At 41.9% G+C, this 19,480-nt stretch overlaps 1 protein-coding gene across 1 annotated transcript in view; it reads right to left on the reverse strand.

Annotated features, from left to right (window-relative positions):
* LOC111142243 (G protein-coupled receptor 19) overlaps window positions 1-18,960 on the reverse strand; it is a 36,394-nt gene extending 17,434 nt beyond the window's left edge. Inside the window, exons 1-3 of the mRNA XM_022495285.1 lie at window positions 18,906-18,960; window positions 17,913-18,000; window positions 5,380-5,536 (exon numbers count right to left, since the gene is read on the reverse strand). The gene's annotated coding sequence lies outside the window, so the exon portion shown is untranslated. The remainder of the gene's footprint in view (window positions 1-5,379; window positions 5,537-17,912; window positions 18,001-18,905) is intronic.
* Window positions 18,961-19,480: the final 520 nt, after the last annotated feature.

Here is a 19,480-nt window from a genome sequence, read left to right on the forward strand (position 1 = left end):
TCATAGGGTAGCTCTATTTTCAACATTTTGAGGAACCTCCATGCTGTTTTCCAGAGTGGTTGCACCAGCTTGCATTCCCACCAACAGTGTAGGAGGGTTCCCCTTTCAGGAGAGGGAGAATCTTAAGTAGACTCCCCACTGTGTATGGAGGCTAAAGCAGGGCTCAATCTCAGAACCCTGAGATCATGACTTGAGCCGAAATCAAGAGTCAGACACTTAACTGACTGAACCACCCTGGTGTCCCTGAAATCTGAATTCTTGAAGGCTAAGGGTGCCTATCACAGAGAACGGAGGAAAAGATTGTAAGAGACAGATATATTGTTATTTTTCAAACTGGGCAACGATGGGATACTATGAACCTATTATAAAAGTCTATTAAGGAGAATTTTTCTGGAAGTAACTAATCTCCTACCTATGATCTCTAAAGCCACTGATATTCCAGAAGGTTTCATAGGCTGCACCCAAACTTGAAGGCATGCTTCCTTCTTTAGATGTGGAAGAAAATAACTTTTTGCAGATCTTAAACATGAAGAGGTTATATAATGCAGTGATTAGGAGCATGGGCTCTTAGAGCTGTGGTTTACAGGTTGTTCTGCCTCCCAGGGGACATCTGGCAATGTCTGAAGACATTCTTGATGTCACACCTGGGGAAGGAGGGTGTTACTGACATCCAGTAGGTAGAGGCCAGGGACGCTGCTAACCATTCTAGAGTGAAGTCAGATAGCCTCCCGCAACACAGATGTAGCTGGCCCCAATACTAACAGTGCTGAGGTTGAGAAACTCTCCTGTAAAGCAGCCTGCCTGGGTTTCAGGTCACTTAATACTTGTGTAACCTCTACCAAGTTACTTAACATCTTTGTCCTTATTGTCTTTACCAATGAAATTAGGATAATAATGGTACCCACTTCATTGATTTGTTGTGAGAATAAAACAAATGATGCAAGAAATGATGCAAGAAATGAAGCAAGAAAGAACAATGTCTGAAATAAAAGGAGTGTTCAACAAATGTTTACTTTCCTTATCACTGAATGTACTGAGAAAGACTGAGAAATAAATATACCAAAATTTTAACAGTGGTGGTTTCTAGGTGGCAAGATATGACTGATTTTTATTACACTTCTTGTTTTTGGTTTTTTTAAATATTTTTTTTTTTGTTTATTTGACACAAAGAGAGAGAGGGAGAGACTGAGCACAAGCAGGGGGAGCAGCAGGCAGGGGAGAAGCAAACTCTCCAATGAGTAAGGAGCCAGACGTGGGGCTCGATCCCAGGACCCTGGAATCATGACCTGAGCCGAAGCAGTCGCACAACCGACTGGGTCCTTGTGTTTTTGTGTGTGTTTGTTTTTGTTTTTTTAGGATTTTCATTTATTTGAGAGCGAGACAGAACTCGAATGGGGAAGGGCGGAAGAGGGAGGAAGAAATAATCTGAAACACATTCCACACTGAACACAGAACCCGTGCAGCTCAATCCCACAACCATGAGATCATGACTTGAGCTGAAAGCAAAAGCCAGACACTTAACTGACTGAGCCATCCAGGTGCCCCTATTTTCATTACACCTCTCCATTTCTCTTCATTTCCCAAATTTTCTAGAACTGTATTTATATTAACCTAATATCCAAAAATGTATATATTTTTAAAGAATGCAGAGGAAAGAACTTTACTTGTCACAGAGCAGAAAGAGTACAGAATTCAGATCCTGGCTCTATTTGTTGTGTGGGACTTCAGGCAGGTTGGTTAATGTCTCTGAGCTTCAGTTTTCTGATCAGAAATTGGGGCTAATAACCTATATTGCAGAATCTCTATCAGGATTTCACATGCAGACATCCAGTGCCTAGGAAAGTATGCCAAATGAGAGGCTCCATGAGATGATGGCTTCAAAAGTTTAGCTGAGGGAATATGACCCCATAAACAGGAAAATATATTTATTATGGTACCCCTATTTTACTTTTGAAACTGTCCTCTTGGAGAGACCACCTCTCAGCTTGTGCCATTTTTTTGCCTTGGTTCATAAAGGAGAAGTTGAGTCCATACTCTGGTTCTTCTGTCTATCCCCTCCTCCTTCCCTATGTACACATATGCTAGGAAATGATCCAGTCAGTGGGCTGGCAAGGCCTGACTCGGGTGGCAGAGTTTACTGGCAGTGGGCAAGTGACTGTGCCTGAAAGGCAGGACCCAGGCCTCACTTTCTCGTATCTGCTCCCCATGCTCACTGCCCCCCTTTCTATCTTGTCTTTCATTCCAAGTCTCCAAGTGGAAAGCACACTTGGCAAGGCCTCTCCGTAAAGGGACACCTCTCTACTTTCTCTCTTTGTTGGATCTTCTCCTGTTCAGCTGGTTGAGCAGAGCTTGGATATTTGAGAGAGAAGAGTAGGAAGCCCAGCAAGGCTTCCAGACCTCAGCCTGTAGAGGACACCAGGCCGGCTTCTTTGGGCAGCCCTGCAGGAGCGTGGTGGGCATGCAGCTCGTGCCCAGCTGTACTGGGTTGCCTGCAGAGCTCTTTCTTCTGCACAACTCACTGAGCAGGTAACACTGGAGGTAAGGAGGATGAGTGGATAGGATTTAAGGACCCATACCTTATCTACAAACCCTATTCTTCCTCTCCTTAGTGACTAATTAGACAGGAATAATATAACAGGTATGTTTGTGATTATCAAGAGAAGTGACTTTTTTTTCCTCCAATATTTTTTAACATAATCTCTACACCCAGTGTGGGGCTCGGATTCATGAGCCCAAGATCAAGAGTTACACAGGAGCTCCGAGAGAGGACTACTCTAACCCCAGTTAGCCTGCTAACTTGAATTCAAATCCTAAGCAACATTTCCAGATACCTTGAGACAATCTTTAACACTCAAATCCTGGCTGCCATGGATTGGGAAAGGCAGCCTGGCTCCAATCTACTCTAATACTAAGGATCCCAGGGTTCTCTGGGGAGGAGTCCTATAGTCCTGTGAGCTCTTGGTTCATCATTCTGAGGACTGGGAGCCACAGCTGATTAGGAGAGGCCTGCCTGGGGCAAGAACTGACCTCCACATGTTCAATCTCAACCCAAGGTGAACTATTTCAAGTGTTGGGAGATGGTGCCAGGCAAACGCCACAAGAAAATGAGATTGTTAGGGTGCCTCTACATCCAGATATAAATACAAACACCAGGAGAACTTCATTCTAAAGATAAATAAAATGTCAGGGGGATTCATAATCCCCAGGAAAGAATTTATAGATACTTCTTGAACTCTAGTGTGCTACTGCTCCAGAGTCAGTCAGACTAGCATATATAAATTTCAGACATAATTCTGGTTGTTGCCCAGGTCTCTCCTACTACACTGTCCTCTCTATGAGCACATGCAGAACAAAACAGGCATGGGCCTCTATACAGGCCCTGGCAGAATGCTTTACAGAACTTCCACAAATGGATATTGAGAGCTTACCATAAACCAGGCCTAGTGCTAAGTGCTAGAAACCTGACGATAGAAGCTATGGTCCCTTTGCTCAAGAAGCTCACTTCAGGAGACTATAATAGTGTAAATGTGGTACTTGTCCCAGGGAAACAGATTTCAGCAGGGATCCAGGGTTTAATATAAAGGACCAAAGTTCAGTATTGTAGGGGACCTAACCACTCTTCAAAGTATTCTTCAGTGAAACCATGAAGGGAAATACCTCATTTAGTAAAGAATCTCACAAATTTTAGATTTCTATCCCTTTTTTTTCTCCTTATACCTTTAACCTAGTAACTTCCCTTAGTTTTCCTATAGCATTTAAGAATGAGATCAGTCATCATTTATTGTCAAGAAGGGAAACTACACAGACCATGGAAGAAATCTCTATATTTCAGAAATTTCTAGAAGTTAAGAAAAAAAAAGTCCTTTTTCCCTTAAAACCTAAAATAATTTGCAAAGAGAGTAATCTATTCCCTTGAAGTATGGTAATATTATTTTAAAGCAACAAATCTAGTCCATTCAATACCACAGTTTGTATTCATAATTTTTAGAAGTTGTTAATCTATTTATTTTATTGTGAAAACCAAGTAAGTGCTTTTTAAAGATAGTATGTTTAGGCTGGTATTGTTACTAGGTTCAGCGGATGAAAGAATGTTAAGTTCAATTTAAAAAAAATCAACCATGATGTAATTCTAGATTTCTTTTTTGCCTTTGGACATCATCTGGTCACCATAGTAACACAGTATTTTACTACCAGATATCTATACAGCTCAAAGGGAAGAGAAGAACAGGCAATTACTTACTGGGGTATTTGGGGGTACAAAGGATGACTATTGGGATAATTTAATATATAAATATAGATTCCACTGGAGCTCTGTTTCAGCCAGGCAAGCTGATATGATCTTCTAGTAGCGTCAGCTGAACAAAATTTGTAGCCAAATCAACTGCTGACATCATTTGAAATAACACAAACAGGGAAGAAGCATAGGTTAGGTTAGGAGTTAAACTCATGGACTCTGAGGTCAAGTTTCTTGGGTCCAAATACTGTTTCTAGTATTTGCTAGCTGTGTGATCTTGGGAATATTCCCTAACTTCTCTGTGCCTTAGTTTTTTCATTACCAAAATGTGAGTACTAATACCTCCCCCAGAGGGTTACTATAAGGATTAAATGAAGGATTATTTGTGCTTATAATGACGTCTCACACACAGCAAGAACTTTGTTAAGTATTTGTTAAAGATGAAATAAAATTTAAATTTGCTAGCTTCCCTCATTGTGCTGGGTAGAAATGGTCAAAGATACCAAGATTTGAGTACATGACAGATTATTTTAGCCTGTAACTTTGGAAGATTCCTTTGAGAACTTCCTGGGATCCTTCTTGAGAGCTACTTTGTAAGATTTGGAAGTCAGTGGCACTCTACTATCCCAAACCAGAGACGGAAATAATCATAAGCTCTTCTGGTATCAGGAACATCAGAAGGCAGACAATTGCACAGCACAAAGAAACAGCATGCCTGCCCACTCAGGCTCCCTAAGCCACTGCCAATCACCTCTGGGAACACGGGCACAGAATAAGCAACTAAAAATCGAGAAAACAAGATTTTATGGCAGTGACAAAGAAATTTAGTTGATTTCAGTAATATTATTTGTTTCCTCTTTCCAGGACTCAAAGAAAAAAAATCATTTTCATCAATTAGTGCTTTGTTTTATTAATTATCACTATACATAATTTCCATCAATTTTTCTTCAAGGGGCACTTACTCTGGTGAATCAATTCATTTTACAGAACTATCTAAGCATCTTTTCTAGACCTGTAACAAATTTAAAGCCCCCTAACCAAATCTAAGCCAGGATAAAAAATCTCCGAATTGCCTGGAAAAAAGAAGGTATCATGTCCTGTAAGCCAAATTTCAGCCGCGATACCATGGGATCCTCGGCACATACCTTCATCTGGACTTGATTTCAGAGACGGTCTCCTTGGGTCTTCTCGGTCAGGAATAGCCCTTGCATAGGAGTTTGGAGAATGCCATACACCACCGGGAAAGCTTGGGAGCACATTCATTTCTGTCCTCTGCCTTCCCCTTGGCTCACTGCCTGCTTCCTGGTAGGAAGACAAGATGACGCTGTGCTGGGTTGACTGTTAAACCATCTTTCCGCCCCCAGCCCCACTCTCTTGGTGCCCCTCCCTTCTCCTTTCCAAGGCTCTGGAATGTGTCACATGGGAAATGGATCATGTGGCTCAAGGGGAGAATGTGGCCATCTTCTATCTCCCTTCCCCCACTTTTCCTTTCAGGAGCAAAAGCAGCAGAAATCTCTGACCTGATTGGCTCTGACCAAAAATCTCCATATGAAAAGGAGAAAATTCAACCAAACCTCAGGGATTCTCCACTTTCTTGTTTTCTTTTTCATCTGAACATTTTATTCTGGACATTCAGGGTTGCTTGGTAGGAAGTCAAATGTTACTTTCCTCCCAGCCTCTTTCTTTCTTTCTTATCATCAACACCCTAACACGATAAGGTGTTCCCTCACTCCCCTCTGGAGCCCCCTTAGCACGTCTCAGACAACTGAGTGTTCAGCACCAAGGACAGCATTACATCCCTTTCAGCATTCATTAAAACCATTTGTCTATTTCATCCTCAGGTAAATAAAGATATTTTTAAAATATTTCTCTGAGGTCTTGTGTCCAAATATAAATCAGGCTATATAATTAGGGCTCTAACTGCCCCTACTATCAACTTATTGCTACCTTATAAATATAATTTTTACATATCATTAAACCCCAAATCCCATGCCTATCTACCTCCCAGTCCCCATTCTACCACCTATCCCCACCCCTTAGATATAATCCATGTTTTGGGGGAAGGGGAAATTCTCACAACACAGTTTACTATATGCCCATATATCTATGCTTATGGACAAAACAAAACGCAGAAACACATAGGATTTTTTTTTTTTTTTTAGTATATATGTCAAGACGTCCTTAGCCCCATTTCTAGGCCTCAGGCAGAGCTGAATTAGAGAGGCAGGGAGGGAGTCTGGTGGAAGCTGTTTTGTGCAGGGTCTATCCTGCTTTGCTGACGTCCCTGTTGCCATGGTGCTAGGTAACTGCTGAAGGGGATGATTTCTTTCAGAACCGGTCACCATGGGACCCTGCTGACTAAAGAAAGGGAGAGGGAAAAAGACTGAATTGCTGAGGAGGGCTTTCAATTAGCATTTTCAGAGCCAAATTTACCTAAAATTCAGTAAGCCCTTTCCTTACTGAATTGCTGCTGACCCTAAATCTCAAAAGCATTCTGGAAATTAGTATGGACACTGCGATGGTCATTCCCCCATATTCCACTGCTTCTTTCCCCTAAAGGTCTATTTAGGTGCAACTGAATGAAAATGCCAGCTTCACAGAAAGACTGTGGAGTGCCATCCCAGAGTAGGAGGAAAGGACATAGGAACCAATTTCCCCTCACGTTGGGGCTTCTGACTTTTATGACACCATTTACCCAAGTCCCAACAGCCTTAATTGGGAGATGCTTTAGAACCACACCTGACTGATGACGCAAGGAACAATTTGCGAATGCTTTACAATGTTACAATGTTATGGGAGAAAGGACAAATATTTTTTAATGTGAGCTGCTGAATTATTTTGAATAAAAATAAATTTGATTAGTTTAAGGTCAATCCTTTGGATAGATTTTGGACTCCCCCAAATCAGGAATTTAAGCTCTACGTTTGTCTCATTAGGCTGGCATAAAACCGATTGTTTCTAACTCAGAGTCCTTACCATGGCAATTCTAAATATTATTTTTGGGGGGCAAAAATACTTTCAATATGCAGGAATGCAAATTCTGTTAAAAAAAAAAGAGAGAGATTTCACAGGGGAGCTGGAGTATAATTTCAAGAAATCAAAGTTCCTTCCTTGCTCAACATTCACATCTTAAGACATATTTACTTCTTTTATTTTAGAAGAAAAGTCAGATTAATTCCAGTTTTTCTATATAAGACTCATAGAGGACTCCAACTCTGCTAATTCTGATGCTTGGTGCTTTCAGAAAATTCATTTATCAGGAAAGATGGAGAGGTGTCTGAAGAAATTCTTAGAAAGCCAGAAGGATGGTGACTTCAATATCATCTCCCTTTTCTTTGCCAGTAGTAATGACAAGAACAACACAAACAGCTAATATGTAACATGTCCCAGGTGTTTAGCACATGTCAGTCAGTCCTCCTACCAAACTGTGAGACAGATACTATAAGGAGCTCTCCTGTTTTATAAATGAGACTGAAGCTTCCAGAGGATAAGAAATATACTCTGAATTGCACAGCTAGTTAGTGTGGAACAAGACTTTGGAACTATTTAACCTGACTGCAGAGCAGGCACACTATATAATACTATTCTGCATCGTTAATAATGGACTAGACTAATAATGGACTAGACTAGACTAAATGGAGTAGACTAAAATAACTTGTCAGTGTAATGTGATGTGGTTCACTACTAAGGGCCTCCAATAGGAGAAATCAAAAAGATTGTTTCAAATTACTTGAGACAAAAAAAAAAAAAAAAAAAAAAAAAAAGACCAAATTATTCATTCCTTTTAGGATGATTGAATGTGTACATCAGAGCTTAATGATAAATAATAATAATTTTTCAAAGAATCATAATCTAGAATATTATTAAGGATTTTTATAAAACATATGGTATAATATACTAACTCTGCTTTAAAAAAATCTTAAATTTGTAATCACCAATCTTATTCCTGGTCATTTGGAAGAAAATAAAAGGACAGTGTCCTCCATCCAAACTCCTAAAACTCCACAATACCTGTAATTGGGGTAATATTTTGAAAATGATTTATGTGATTTTTTTTCTCCTTTCCAATTTGCCTTGGAAATAGGGAGTGTGGCACTATTTCAAGTTGCAAAAAGAATGGAAAGAAAGAAGGAATTAATATATCCAGCTTCTGAAATTCAAAACAGGAGTGTGCAGCAAGACAAAAGCCTTGAAATCCAGGCTGTTCTTTTGAAAGTCATTCTTGAAATTCCTTTATTTATGCCTTTACTTGTCATCAACCAAACATGAGAGAATTTGCTTAGAGTGTTCGGCACTCTAGAGAGGTCTTCAGACTGGGGCAGACAAAAACTTTCCAAGAGGTCCCAAAGCACACAGTTTTATGGGAACTAATTTCTAGATCCTCAACTTCCACAAGTATGATTTTTTTTTTAAGATTTTAAATTTAATTTGACAGAGAGAGAGATCACAAGTAGGCAGAGAGGCAGGCAGAGAGTGAGGGGGAAGCAGGCTCCCTGCTGAGCAGAGACTGATGTGGGCTCAATCCCAGGACCCGAGACCATGATCTGAGCCGAAGGCAGAGGCTTAACCCACTGAGCCACCCAGGCACCCCACAAGTACGTTTTCTAAAGCTGATTTTCCTGAAAACCTGTGCAGTCAGGTTGCCATACTGATTCTTGGTTCCCACCTACTAGTTTTCCTTCCGTTCTACCATAGAAGGTGAACTCTCACTCACCTTTATCCTACAGTGGTACACAGCCTGAATTTAAAAAGCTCCTGGGAATCAAAGGAACACCTGGAAATACTGGGGATGCTCTTGAGATACCAGTGACCAGCCCCAATAATTGAGTGACAAACCCTATTAAAAATCGTGAGTTTTCTAATGGCTTTCAACAAAACTGAAAGCAAACCACTATCCAACTGGCCACCGAGAGATTCATTAAAATAGTTTTCTTAAAAGTAAGTTCTTTTTACAGAAGAATGCCAGCTAATGAACGTAGAGTATAATAGCTGGGGCAGCATTTTTGCAGGTCCCAGTGAAATAACTTATTCAGGCAAGGACTAAAATGGGTATTGAAACCATCAGATGAAAAGTTTTTGAGAACAGGTTGTAGATTATTTGCAAACTGCAAAGGGAAATGTATCTTTTTCCATGCTGAGACTGGAAGGTCACCATTTTAACCAGGTGACCAAATTTTTAGTATCACTAATAGTGAGACAACGTGAAATTATGTGCCTAACAATGAAGCAATATGACCTACCCAACATTACTAATCAAGTATTCTTTCTAAAAAAATGTTTAACCTGAGTCTAATCAAACCTCTATTCACAATGTCTAGTTTTTTTTTTTAAAGGGCAGGGTTGAGAGAACAAGTTATAAAACATTATGAGGAAATAATTAGCCAAACAGAATACAGAATAGTCTACAAGGGGACTCGACTGAACTTATCAAAAAGTCAATGTCATGGGGCACCTGGGTGGCTCAGTTGGATAAGTGTCTGACTCTTGACTTTAGCCCAGGTCATGATCTCAGCGTCGTGAGATTGAGCCCTGTGTCAACATGGAGCCTGCTTAAGATTCTCTCTCCTTCTCCCTCTGCCCCCCTACCCCACCGCTCATATGCTTTCTTTAAAAAAAGTAAAATAGGGGCACCTGGGTGGCTCAGTGGGTTAAGCCACCTTAGCCTTGGGCTCAGGTCATGATTTCAGGGTCCTGGGATTGAGCCCTGCTTCCCCCTCTCTCTCTGCCTGCCTCTCTGCCTACTTGTGATCTCTGTCTTTCAAATAAAGAAATAAAATCTTTAAAATAAAATAAAAAATAATACTAAGTCAATGTCATGAAATAAGAATTAAAAAGTTGTGCTGTTAGAGATTCAGAGACTAAAGACCACAACATAGGATTTGCTGAAATGCAGACTGGGAATGGAGAGAGAGTGGATATAAAGTAGCTGTAAAATATTTGGGGGATAATCTGGGAAATTTGCATTGTGAAATGGACATTAGGTGATATCATGAATTGTTTTCTATATTAGGTGGGAGAAAGGAATTGTAGTTTATGGGAGAATTTTCTGATTCTTAGGAAATGCTGACATATTCAGAATAAAGTATCAAGACAAATGCAAGTTACCCTCAAATCATTCAACAAGAAAATATATGTATGTACATAAACAAAAGGGGCAAGTAAATATAGCAAAACATTAACAATTGGTGAATCTAGGTGAAGAGCATATGGGTGTTTACTCTACTTATCTTTAAACTTTGTCAGCTGATTGAAAAAATAAACACTGCCCTATGGTAGAACAAGTACGTACCACATAGAGTCTGGCCCTTTCCAGCTCAGGTTTAATGAAAAAGAAAGAGAGATCAAGGAAAATAAAGCTGTCAGGAAACCAGGCTTGAGTTCTTTCTAGGCTAAAGTTGGATTTGAGTGTATTCATTGTCTACTGCAGCTATAACAAATTACCACAAACTTAGTGGCTTAAAACAATACAAATGTATCATCTTACAGTTCTGTAGGTTAGAAATCCAACATGGGTCTTACTGGACTAAAATCATGGTTATGGCAGGGCTGCATTCCTTTCTGGAAGATACAGAGAGAATCTATTTCCTTGCTTTTCCAGCCACCCACATTCCTTGGCTCAAAGCCCCCTTACTCTATCTTTAAAACCAACAACTTTGTACCTTTCTAACCATTACACCATAGTCACATCTGCCTTTGACTCTGGCCTCAGATTGGAAAGTTTCTTTCAAGGACCCATGTCGTTAGATTGGGCCCACCCAGATAATCCAGGAAAATTTTCCTTCTCAAGGCCCTTAATTTAATCATATCTACAAAGTCCCTTTTATCTTGTAAGGTAATATATTCATGGGTTCCAGAGATTGGGACATGCACACCACTATGGGGCCCTTATTCTGCATACCAGTGAGCTACCTCTGTGTTGAGAGGATCTCTGCCTTTGCTCCTCTTTTGGGATGACTGCCCAGGCCCCTCATACCTCACTCTCGGCACTTTCCATGGCTGTTTGGGCCAATGGCAAGTCTCCAACCGTGTAGTCAGGCAGAGAGAGAGAGAGAGAGGAGTCAACTATCCTAAGCTGTTCCTATTCCACTGAAGCATGGAGGCTGAAATAACAGCCAGAGGGTCTGCCATGGCTAGGTGAGGTGACGCCACAGCAGGGGCCAAGAAGAAGCTGAGTCCACAAGGGGAAATAGCCAGTACTCCCTGGGAGATTTGCCTAAAGCCAAAACCAGGCCATGAATTCACCAACTGCAGGCTTCAGCATCACAGACCAGCAAGTTCCCCAGCAATCGGGCCAACACGCGGTATCTTGTCAAAAAACTGCCAGTACATACTCTAGGTCCAGAATGAAGCCAGTGAGTACCATCTCTCTCACCAATTCCACAAGGATGTGACGTTACTGCTCTCCACCCTACCACCCTGTATAAATGGATGTTACCATTAGAGAAGATGTAGGACATCCTTGGGAGGCATTATGAAACATGAAACATTTTTATCCAAAGGAGACTTAAACTACTTAAAGGAATTGTTTAAATAATGAAATTGAACTATATTTGAAACTAATTAGACACTTAGGGTTTTTTTTCCTCTTGTAACCTAATCATTGTGGGGCGGTGTATGTGTGTGTGGTTTTAAAACATCTCCACAAATTCTTTGCTATTTCTCCCTTCAAATAGTGGTATCTAATACCACTCTCCTCAAATGTGGGCCTTCCTTAGTAGCCTATTTCCAGTGGAAAAAATGTGGCAGAAAGGGTTCTATGCAACTTCTGAAGCCAGACTGTAATAAGGATAGTTTCTGTCTGGCTCTCTAACATCTCAGATTACTCATTCTAGGGGAAGTCAGCCACCATGTCAGGACATTCAACCATCTTGTGAAGGGGCCCACATATGGAAAACAGGCCTCTCACCGACCAGCACCGAGGAGCAACCAGCTAGTGAGTCGACGTGGCAGCAGATCCTCTGGCTCTTGTCAGGTGACTGCAGTCCTTGTCAACATCAGGACTGCAGCTATGTTGCCAGACCCCAAGCCAGAACTGCCCAGCTAAGCTGCTCCCAAATTCCTGACCCACAAAATTAGGAGATAATGTTTATTATTGTTTTAAGTTAGTAAGATTTAGGGTATTTGGGTTTTTTTTTTAATAGATTTTATTTATTTATCTAAGAGAGAGCAAGAGCGGGGGTGGGGCAAAGGGAAAGGAAGAAGCAGGCTCCCTGCTGAGCAGAGAGCCCACCGTGGTGCCCAATCCCAAGACCCCGGGATCGTGACCCAAGCCGATGGCAGACACTCAACAGACTGAGCCACCCCGGCACCACAGTTTTAGGCTATTTTGTTTTACAGTAATAAATAATACACAGGTGAAAATTCTGGAATAAAAAACAAGACACCCACTCTTTCTAGGCATAGCTGAGCAGTAATAAGTGAAATGAGTATCCCTGCTACATATATGTGTTCCTTACATGGAAGGTATGTGGTTTCATGACGCCAAGACATTAGGAAGAGGAGAACACAATTAGCTACTTACAGTGTTGTTTGGGAGGAAAAAAGAAGGTTATAAAGATTCAGAAGAGCTGTACAGAACTCTAGAACAGGAAGATGGACCTTAGATTGGACTGAAATAAGGGACCAGAAAGCTGTCAGAGCCAAGACAGCCACTGACTCTCCGTCTTTCTCTCTGAGGCTACAATGCCTATAGTCTCCTATTCCCTCTTCATTGGCTACATTCACCTGTTTCTCTTTTGATATCAGCTCATCCTGCTCTACGCTGCATTACTGGCCCCCAAAGGCTAGTCCCAACAGGCCAAGATGTCTCTGAAACACACATGACCTTACAAGCTCAATGCTCCTATCAAAGTAACCCAATCTCAATTAAAAACTGAACTACCATATGATCCAGCAATCCCATTTCTGGGAATATCTCAAAAGGAAATAAGATCAGTATCTTAAAGAGATATCTGCATCCCATGTTCATCAAAGCATCATTCATAGTAGCCAAGATACGGAAACAATCTAAGTGTCTGTCAAAAGAGGAATGGATAAAGGAAATACAATACACACAGATAAGTATTTTTCAGCCTTTAAAAAGAAGGAACTCCTGGGGCGCCTGGGTGGCTCAGTGGGTTGGGCCGCTGCCTTTGGCTCAGGTCATGATATCAGGGTCTTGGGATCGAACCCCCGCCCCCGCATCAGGCTCTCTGCTCAGCAGGGAGCCTGCTTCTCTCTCTCTCTCTGCCTGCCTCTCTGCCTACTTGTGATCTCTCTCCGTCAAATAAATAAATTAAATCTTAAAGAAAAAAAAAAAAAGAAGGAACTCCTGCCATTTGTGACAACATGGATGAACCTGGAGGACATCATACTAAGTGAAGTAAGCCAGACAGAAAGACAAATACTGCATGATCTCACTTATATGTCAAATCTAAAGAAGTCAAATTCCTAGTAACAGTGAATAAAACAGTGGTTACTGGGACTGGGAGCTGGGGAATATATGGAGATTCTGGTTAAAGGGTACAAACTTTCAGTTATAAGATAAACTGTTATAAGTTATAAGATAAACTGGAGACCTAATACACAGCACGGTGACTAGAGTTAACAATAATGTATCATATATTTGAAATTTGCTAAGATAGACTTCACATTTCCTTACCAGACACATACAAATAGTAACTATGTGATACGGATAAACTAATTAGCTTGACTGGTAATTATCTCACAACATATATGCATATCAAAACATCACACTGTACATCTTAAATATATGCAATTTTTGTTAATCATATTTCAGTAAAGCTGGGGACAAATACAGGACCCAGTCTCTCAATGTTCTGATCTATATTCTTAGGAGGCGGAGTCTGTTGGACTCAGCCTAAGTCAGATACACAGCTAGATCCCATCAGTTGTAGGCAGCAGGATGGAGAGGAGTTCTCATACTACCCTCTCAGCACTCCATAATTGACAAATTTTATAAAAGTGCAGGGCAAGGAGAGGGAGGAAATGAATGACAGAAGAAATGACTGGCATCTCAATATGCATGTATGTGTTTTTACAATCCCATTAACTCTCCACAGGTGAACCTGCCAACAGCCCAACTCTGAACTCACAACACCTGTGGCCTCCAGCTCCCCTCTATTGTAATCACCCACCTGGCTATGCACACCCTTCACTCTGCTTGTAGCTCTCCCACACACACACTATGCTCTTTCCACAGCTGAGACTTGACACACGGTGTCCTCTGCCCTGTCCACCTTGGGAACATGTAAGTCCTCTCTCAAATCCTGCTGGGTTTCATCCTGGGTGTGGTTCTATGTCCCTTTACCCCCACTCCCTCCAAAATAAGTTACTCATATCTTCCTTTTTACTATAGTACTTCTTTAATCCTCACACATATTACTTCTGTCATTGTATATATTATATTGCATTGTGTTCATAAATTCTTATAGGGAGGAATGTCATCCAGTTCATCCTTATACCTCCAGAATTAAAAAAACAAAGAAGGTACTCAACAATAATGTTCCAGCGCATTGAACAAACTTAATTTTGGGGACTAACCGAAAGCAACTTAATTCTTATTTTCCAATGACCCTGTGAAAATACTCTGTAGGGGCTGGTTTTTCTCCCATCCCTGAATAAAAACTTAGGCAGACCCATTCCTTTTTCTGGTAACTTTTAGTTAAGAAAAGTTAGTAACTAAAATATCCAGTCCTGGGCGCCTGGGTGGCTTAGTTGGTTAAGCATCTGCCTTCCGCTCAGGTCATGATTCCAGGATCCTGGGATCAGCCTACATCCGGCTCCCTGCTCAGCAGGGAGTCTGCTTCTCCCTCTCCCTGTGCCTGCCACTCCCCCTGATTGTGTTCTCTCTCTGTCAAATGAACAAATAAAATCTTTATAAGAGTTATATATATCCAGTCCTGTGTAATAATCAAACTTTGCCACCTGACTTAAAGGCTTTCTTCCTCCTCCCAGTTTGTGCCTGCTACAGAGGGAAGCTTACATTTAGGAAAAGAGGGTGGCCACTTCTCTCTCCCTGACTTGTCTAACAACACTCCAATAACTCCATTCAAATATTCTCTTCGAAACCCCTTTATCAGTCTTATCTTGACTTTTTATGCCCTTGATATGGGTGAGAGTTCAAGAACAGCCTCGTCAGTTCTCACCCTCCTATAAATTACAAAAGACCTATAGAGCAGTCACTGGTATTTCTTGTCATAGAGCCTCGGCAACACTCCTATTTTAACATATTTTTTAAAAAGCTGGACTAAACTGTCACTGCTTGAGACTTTCCTATTTCTAACTTTCAACATGCTTCCCTCCTTACGCCAAGTCTCCTATCCTCCTACCCCATTCCACTCCTCACTTCAGCATATTCTGCTATTCTCCCACTTCATAAGCTTTCACTACTGACCCCTGCAGTCTGAATCCCTTGTCTCCTTATCTAGCCAATAATGTTTACTCATTTCCCCAGTGCTCTTGCTAGGGACTAGACAAACTAATGTGCTTCTCAAGAAAAGGGACCCAATTAAAGACAGGCTACCCTATGTGGCAGAAGATATTCCTGGCCAGAACTGCTACAGTTGGGTCTAGCCACCCAAAGACTGAAGGAGTATGTTGGTTTCAACTTCTGAACCACTTATATCCCTAGAAACTAAAGTCCTACTAGAAAGTCACTTGTCTCTTAGAAGCTCAAATCCCTGAACCAGACATGCCATTCCTTCTGTTTCAAGAAATTCTTTATTCACTAAAAAGGTTACAAAAACAGGCTTGCATCTCACCTTTCTTATCTGTTAGTACGAACAAAACTGTGTCGTGAGAACAGCCACAACAACCATGATAGGTTTCATTGTCAATGGCCTGCTGCACGTGTTTTCCCACAAGCACCTTTCCACCAGAGAACACCCACATACACACACTGCAGTGATGTCATGATGCCCCTGCAACAGAGTAGAGCCAGCTATAAGAGATCGTCTCACCCCACTATGGACATCAGCCCAACATTCACCACATGGTAAAGCAATAAAGGCATCATCATCTGTGTTGCCTGTGCTAGCTCAAAGGATCAACCTGAGAGGCTCAAAGTCCTCCATCTCTACAGCAAGGCCCATGTACTCCTGAGGTCTGTATTAATGACATCATCACCTGCCTTTCCCAAATCCGGATGTTTACCACATTCTTGTCATAGTGGCCTCTTTCCCTGAATATAGCCCACTACGCCCTACTCATCTGCCCATCTCAAGCACTAGCCTTTATTCCTCTACAAATTTTTCAAATATATAGCCATACAGATAGATGGTCCTAAACCACAGGTCTAATTTTCTTCTCCTTCTTCTAGATGGAACTCCTCTTTTTTTTTTTTTTTTTAAAGATTTTAGTTATTTATTTGAGAGAGAGAAAGATAGCTAGAGCAAGCACAAGCCGGGGTGGAGGGTGGGGAGAGGGAGAGGGAGAAACAAGCTGCCCACTGAGCAGGGAGCCCCATGCAGAGGTTGCTGCCAGGACCCCAGGAACATGACTTGAGCAGAAGGCAGATACTGAGCCATCCAGGTGCCCTAGAGGAAGCTCTTAAAGCAGTGGTTCTAACTTTAGTAGCAAATGAGCTTTAAAAAATTACTCATGTCCAGACTCCACTACCAGAGATTCTATTTAATTGATTAAGGGGGCAGTTTGGGCATTTTTTAAACCTCCCCAGGTAATTCTAATGTGAAGGCAAGGCAGAGAACCTGTCTTAAATACAGATGGCTTTATGCTACATAGAGCTTCCATATTTGAGGGGCAGATAGCATGCATAAATGTGGGAGGCTCAGGGGAAGACACTTTCATTTGTTGATCATAAATTATATATCAAGTTCTATGTAGTTAACTCATGCAGCCTTCTAAATAGTACCTCATTTCATCTTTACAATCATCCTATGAGGTAGGCACTGTTATCCTTATTTTACAAAGAAGAAGAAGAAAACTGAGGCACAGGCAAGTCACACAGAGTAACTAGCATAATCAACCAAGGCAACCCCCAGATCTGATTTCCAATTTTACACACTTTCTGTGACACCATACTGAAATGTCATGCCTCCTACAGCTAGATGATCCTGCTTCCTAAAACAAGACACCTAACCTTTATCCCAGAAATCCTATTCTACTGCATCCATGAATTTTTTTCTGGAACATCTTCCCACAAATGGCACACATAGAGCCCTGCTACCAGGCTGTACTTTAGGCTGCTAAAATGGAATGAAGTGCTCCAAGGGAGAACTTTTTAGGGAACTACCATGTAGGGTAGTTATTGGGTCTTTACTGAAGTACTTCCATTTTAAAATTCATACCTGGATCCTTTGTCCATCATTGCTGACTTAAATCCTGAAGCTTTCTCTATTACAGATGAAGCTATACTACCTACCTACAAACCACTGCTTTGGTGGGCTAGTAAAATTATGCACTCTGTCCCTCCTCTGCCCTATACTCCAGAGAGGACACAAAAAATCAACAGAGAGTGGCTAAGCTGCCTAACATTGCTGCTAGTATCAAGATGGACTCCAATACCTAGTGAATTGGAAAGCTGGAAGTAGAAATATGTCTTTTTGTAATGCACCAGTGGTATGTCTAAGGGACGAAATTCCACCACTTCACAAAATTCACATTTCATTCTGGCTGAAGTATAGGGTAGGTGGGAGGTGGTAGGAACAAGGGGACTTACTGGGAGAGAGCACTTCAGGTATTTGGGTGGTACCTTTCAGACGATGCAGGACAAAATCCAACATTTGTGTGCAGGTGTCCCGTGTATCCTGCAAAAGAGGTAACATTAGTCAGGCAGATAACTCAAGGCAGTTCCCAAATTCCCCACTCCTGTGACCTTAAACTGTTCTTTCTAACCCTAACCTCAGCCCTTGTTCAGGACTATGGCTTTTAAGATGCCTTGCTCCACTCACTCAGGGACTTCCCAATTTTCACCTTACAAATCATGGCCTAATCATTTCTTCCTTTCTGTTTACGAACATGCATAGGTTCACACTACTTTAAGGAACATTCTCTACTGACAACAGTTGTCTTTCTAGTCTCACCTCTCCCTTGTGCTGTATAGCTACTGCCTTCATTTATTATCTTCTCCTTTCCACTGCATTACCTTAGTTCAGCCCAGTCTCCCTGAGTCTCCAGTAAGGGAAAAAAAAATTTTTGGCACCCTCAGATTTATTCCTTTAAGTGGCTCCCCGAGTTATCTTTCCAAACACATCAAAGTCATCACCCTCATTTTAAGACTGGGATCCGCTCCTCCACCCCGACTCCTTTACTGCTGGCTTGGCTGAAACTTGCTCTAACACAGAATTCACGGCCAATATATAATAACGAAAAGAAGGGACGGCCATGCAGTCGTGCAGAGTTGTGACGGCAAAGTCTCAAAGAACGTAGTATTGTGCACTTGAACACCGCCTCCTACCAACCCCCCCGCCGCACCTTTCTGGAGGGCCAGATCTAGTTTACTATTGACGTCGCCGAAAGTTTCAAAACTTTTTCGCGCTCCCAAGGATTACTCAGGGGCATGCGCACACGTACCCGTGGACGTGCCGCTCTGCGCTCGGGCAGATCTCGCGCGGTTTGAGGAAGCCCCGAGACTAGGAAGTGTTTTATGGCGCGGTGTGCCCTTTCCCCATCTTTCCCCCACCCCCCACCCCCAAGCGGGGTGGATTTGTACCGTAAACAAATAAAGGAGAACGAGACTCGGCGGCGAGAGCAAGCGAGGCTGGTACAACCAGCCACCAGGCTAGCGGCAGTGTTCGGGGACGAGGAATTCTGCAGACTTCTCCGCAAGGCCCCGAAAGCCGCGCCTGTTCTTCAGGGGGGAAAAAAAGCCAGAAATCAGTAAAAATAGAAAAAGCCAAGCACTTTGTCACCCTAAGCGGCGTTTTGTTTTGCTTTTCCACTTTAAACTTTACAAAAATCCTCCAGGGATTGCCAAGCCACCGGTTGACCCTCCTGCTGCCACTGCGCCTGCGCGGCGTTTGTTTACCAGCTCTGGCGACCGCTGGTCGGGCTTCTCGGGCGCCGGCGCTTACTTGACGGTCTTGGTGTGTATGTAATTCACAGTGAAAGTCCTGCTTCTCTGGAAATTGAGAACGGGACGTTTGAAGTCTTAAGTCCGAAGCTCGTGGAAATACGAACGGGAATGAAGACCCTGAATATTCAGAAATCCTTGCCTTGTCAGACCTGCCATGGGAGGGCTTTATAATGAACGTGACGAAGGAGGGGGCACCACTGTAACCATTAGTA

The sequence above is a fragment of the Enhydra lutris genome, unplaced genomic scaffold (assembly GCF_002288905.1).
Source record: "Enhydra lutris kenyoni isolate GAN:26980312 unplaced genomic scaffold, ASM228890v2 scaffoldscaffold7, whole genome shotgun sequence".
In the NCBI taxonomy this organism is placed as follows: Eukaryota; Metazoa; Chordata; class Mammalia; order Carnivora; family Mustelidae; genus Enhydra; species Enhydra lutris.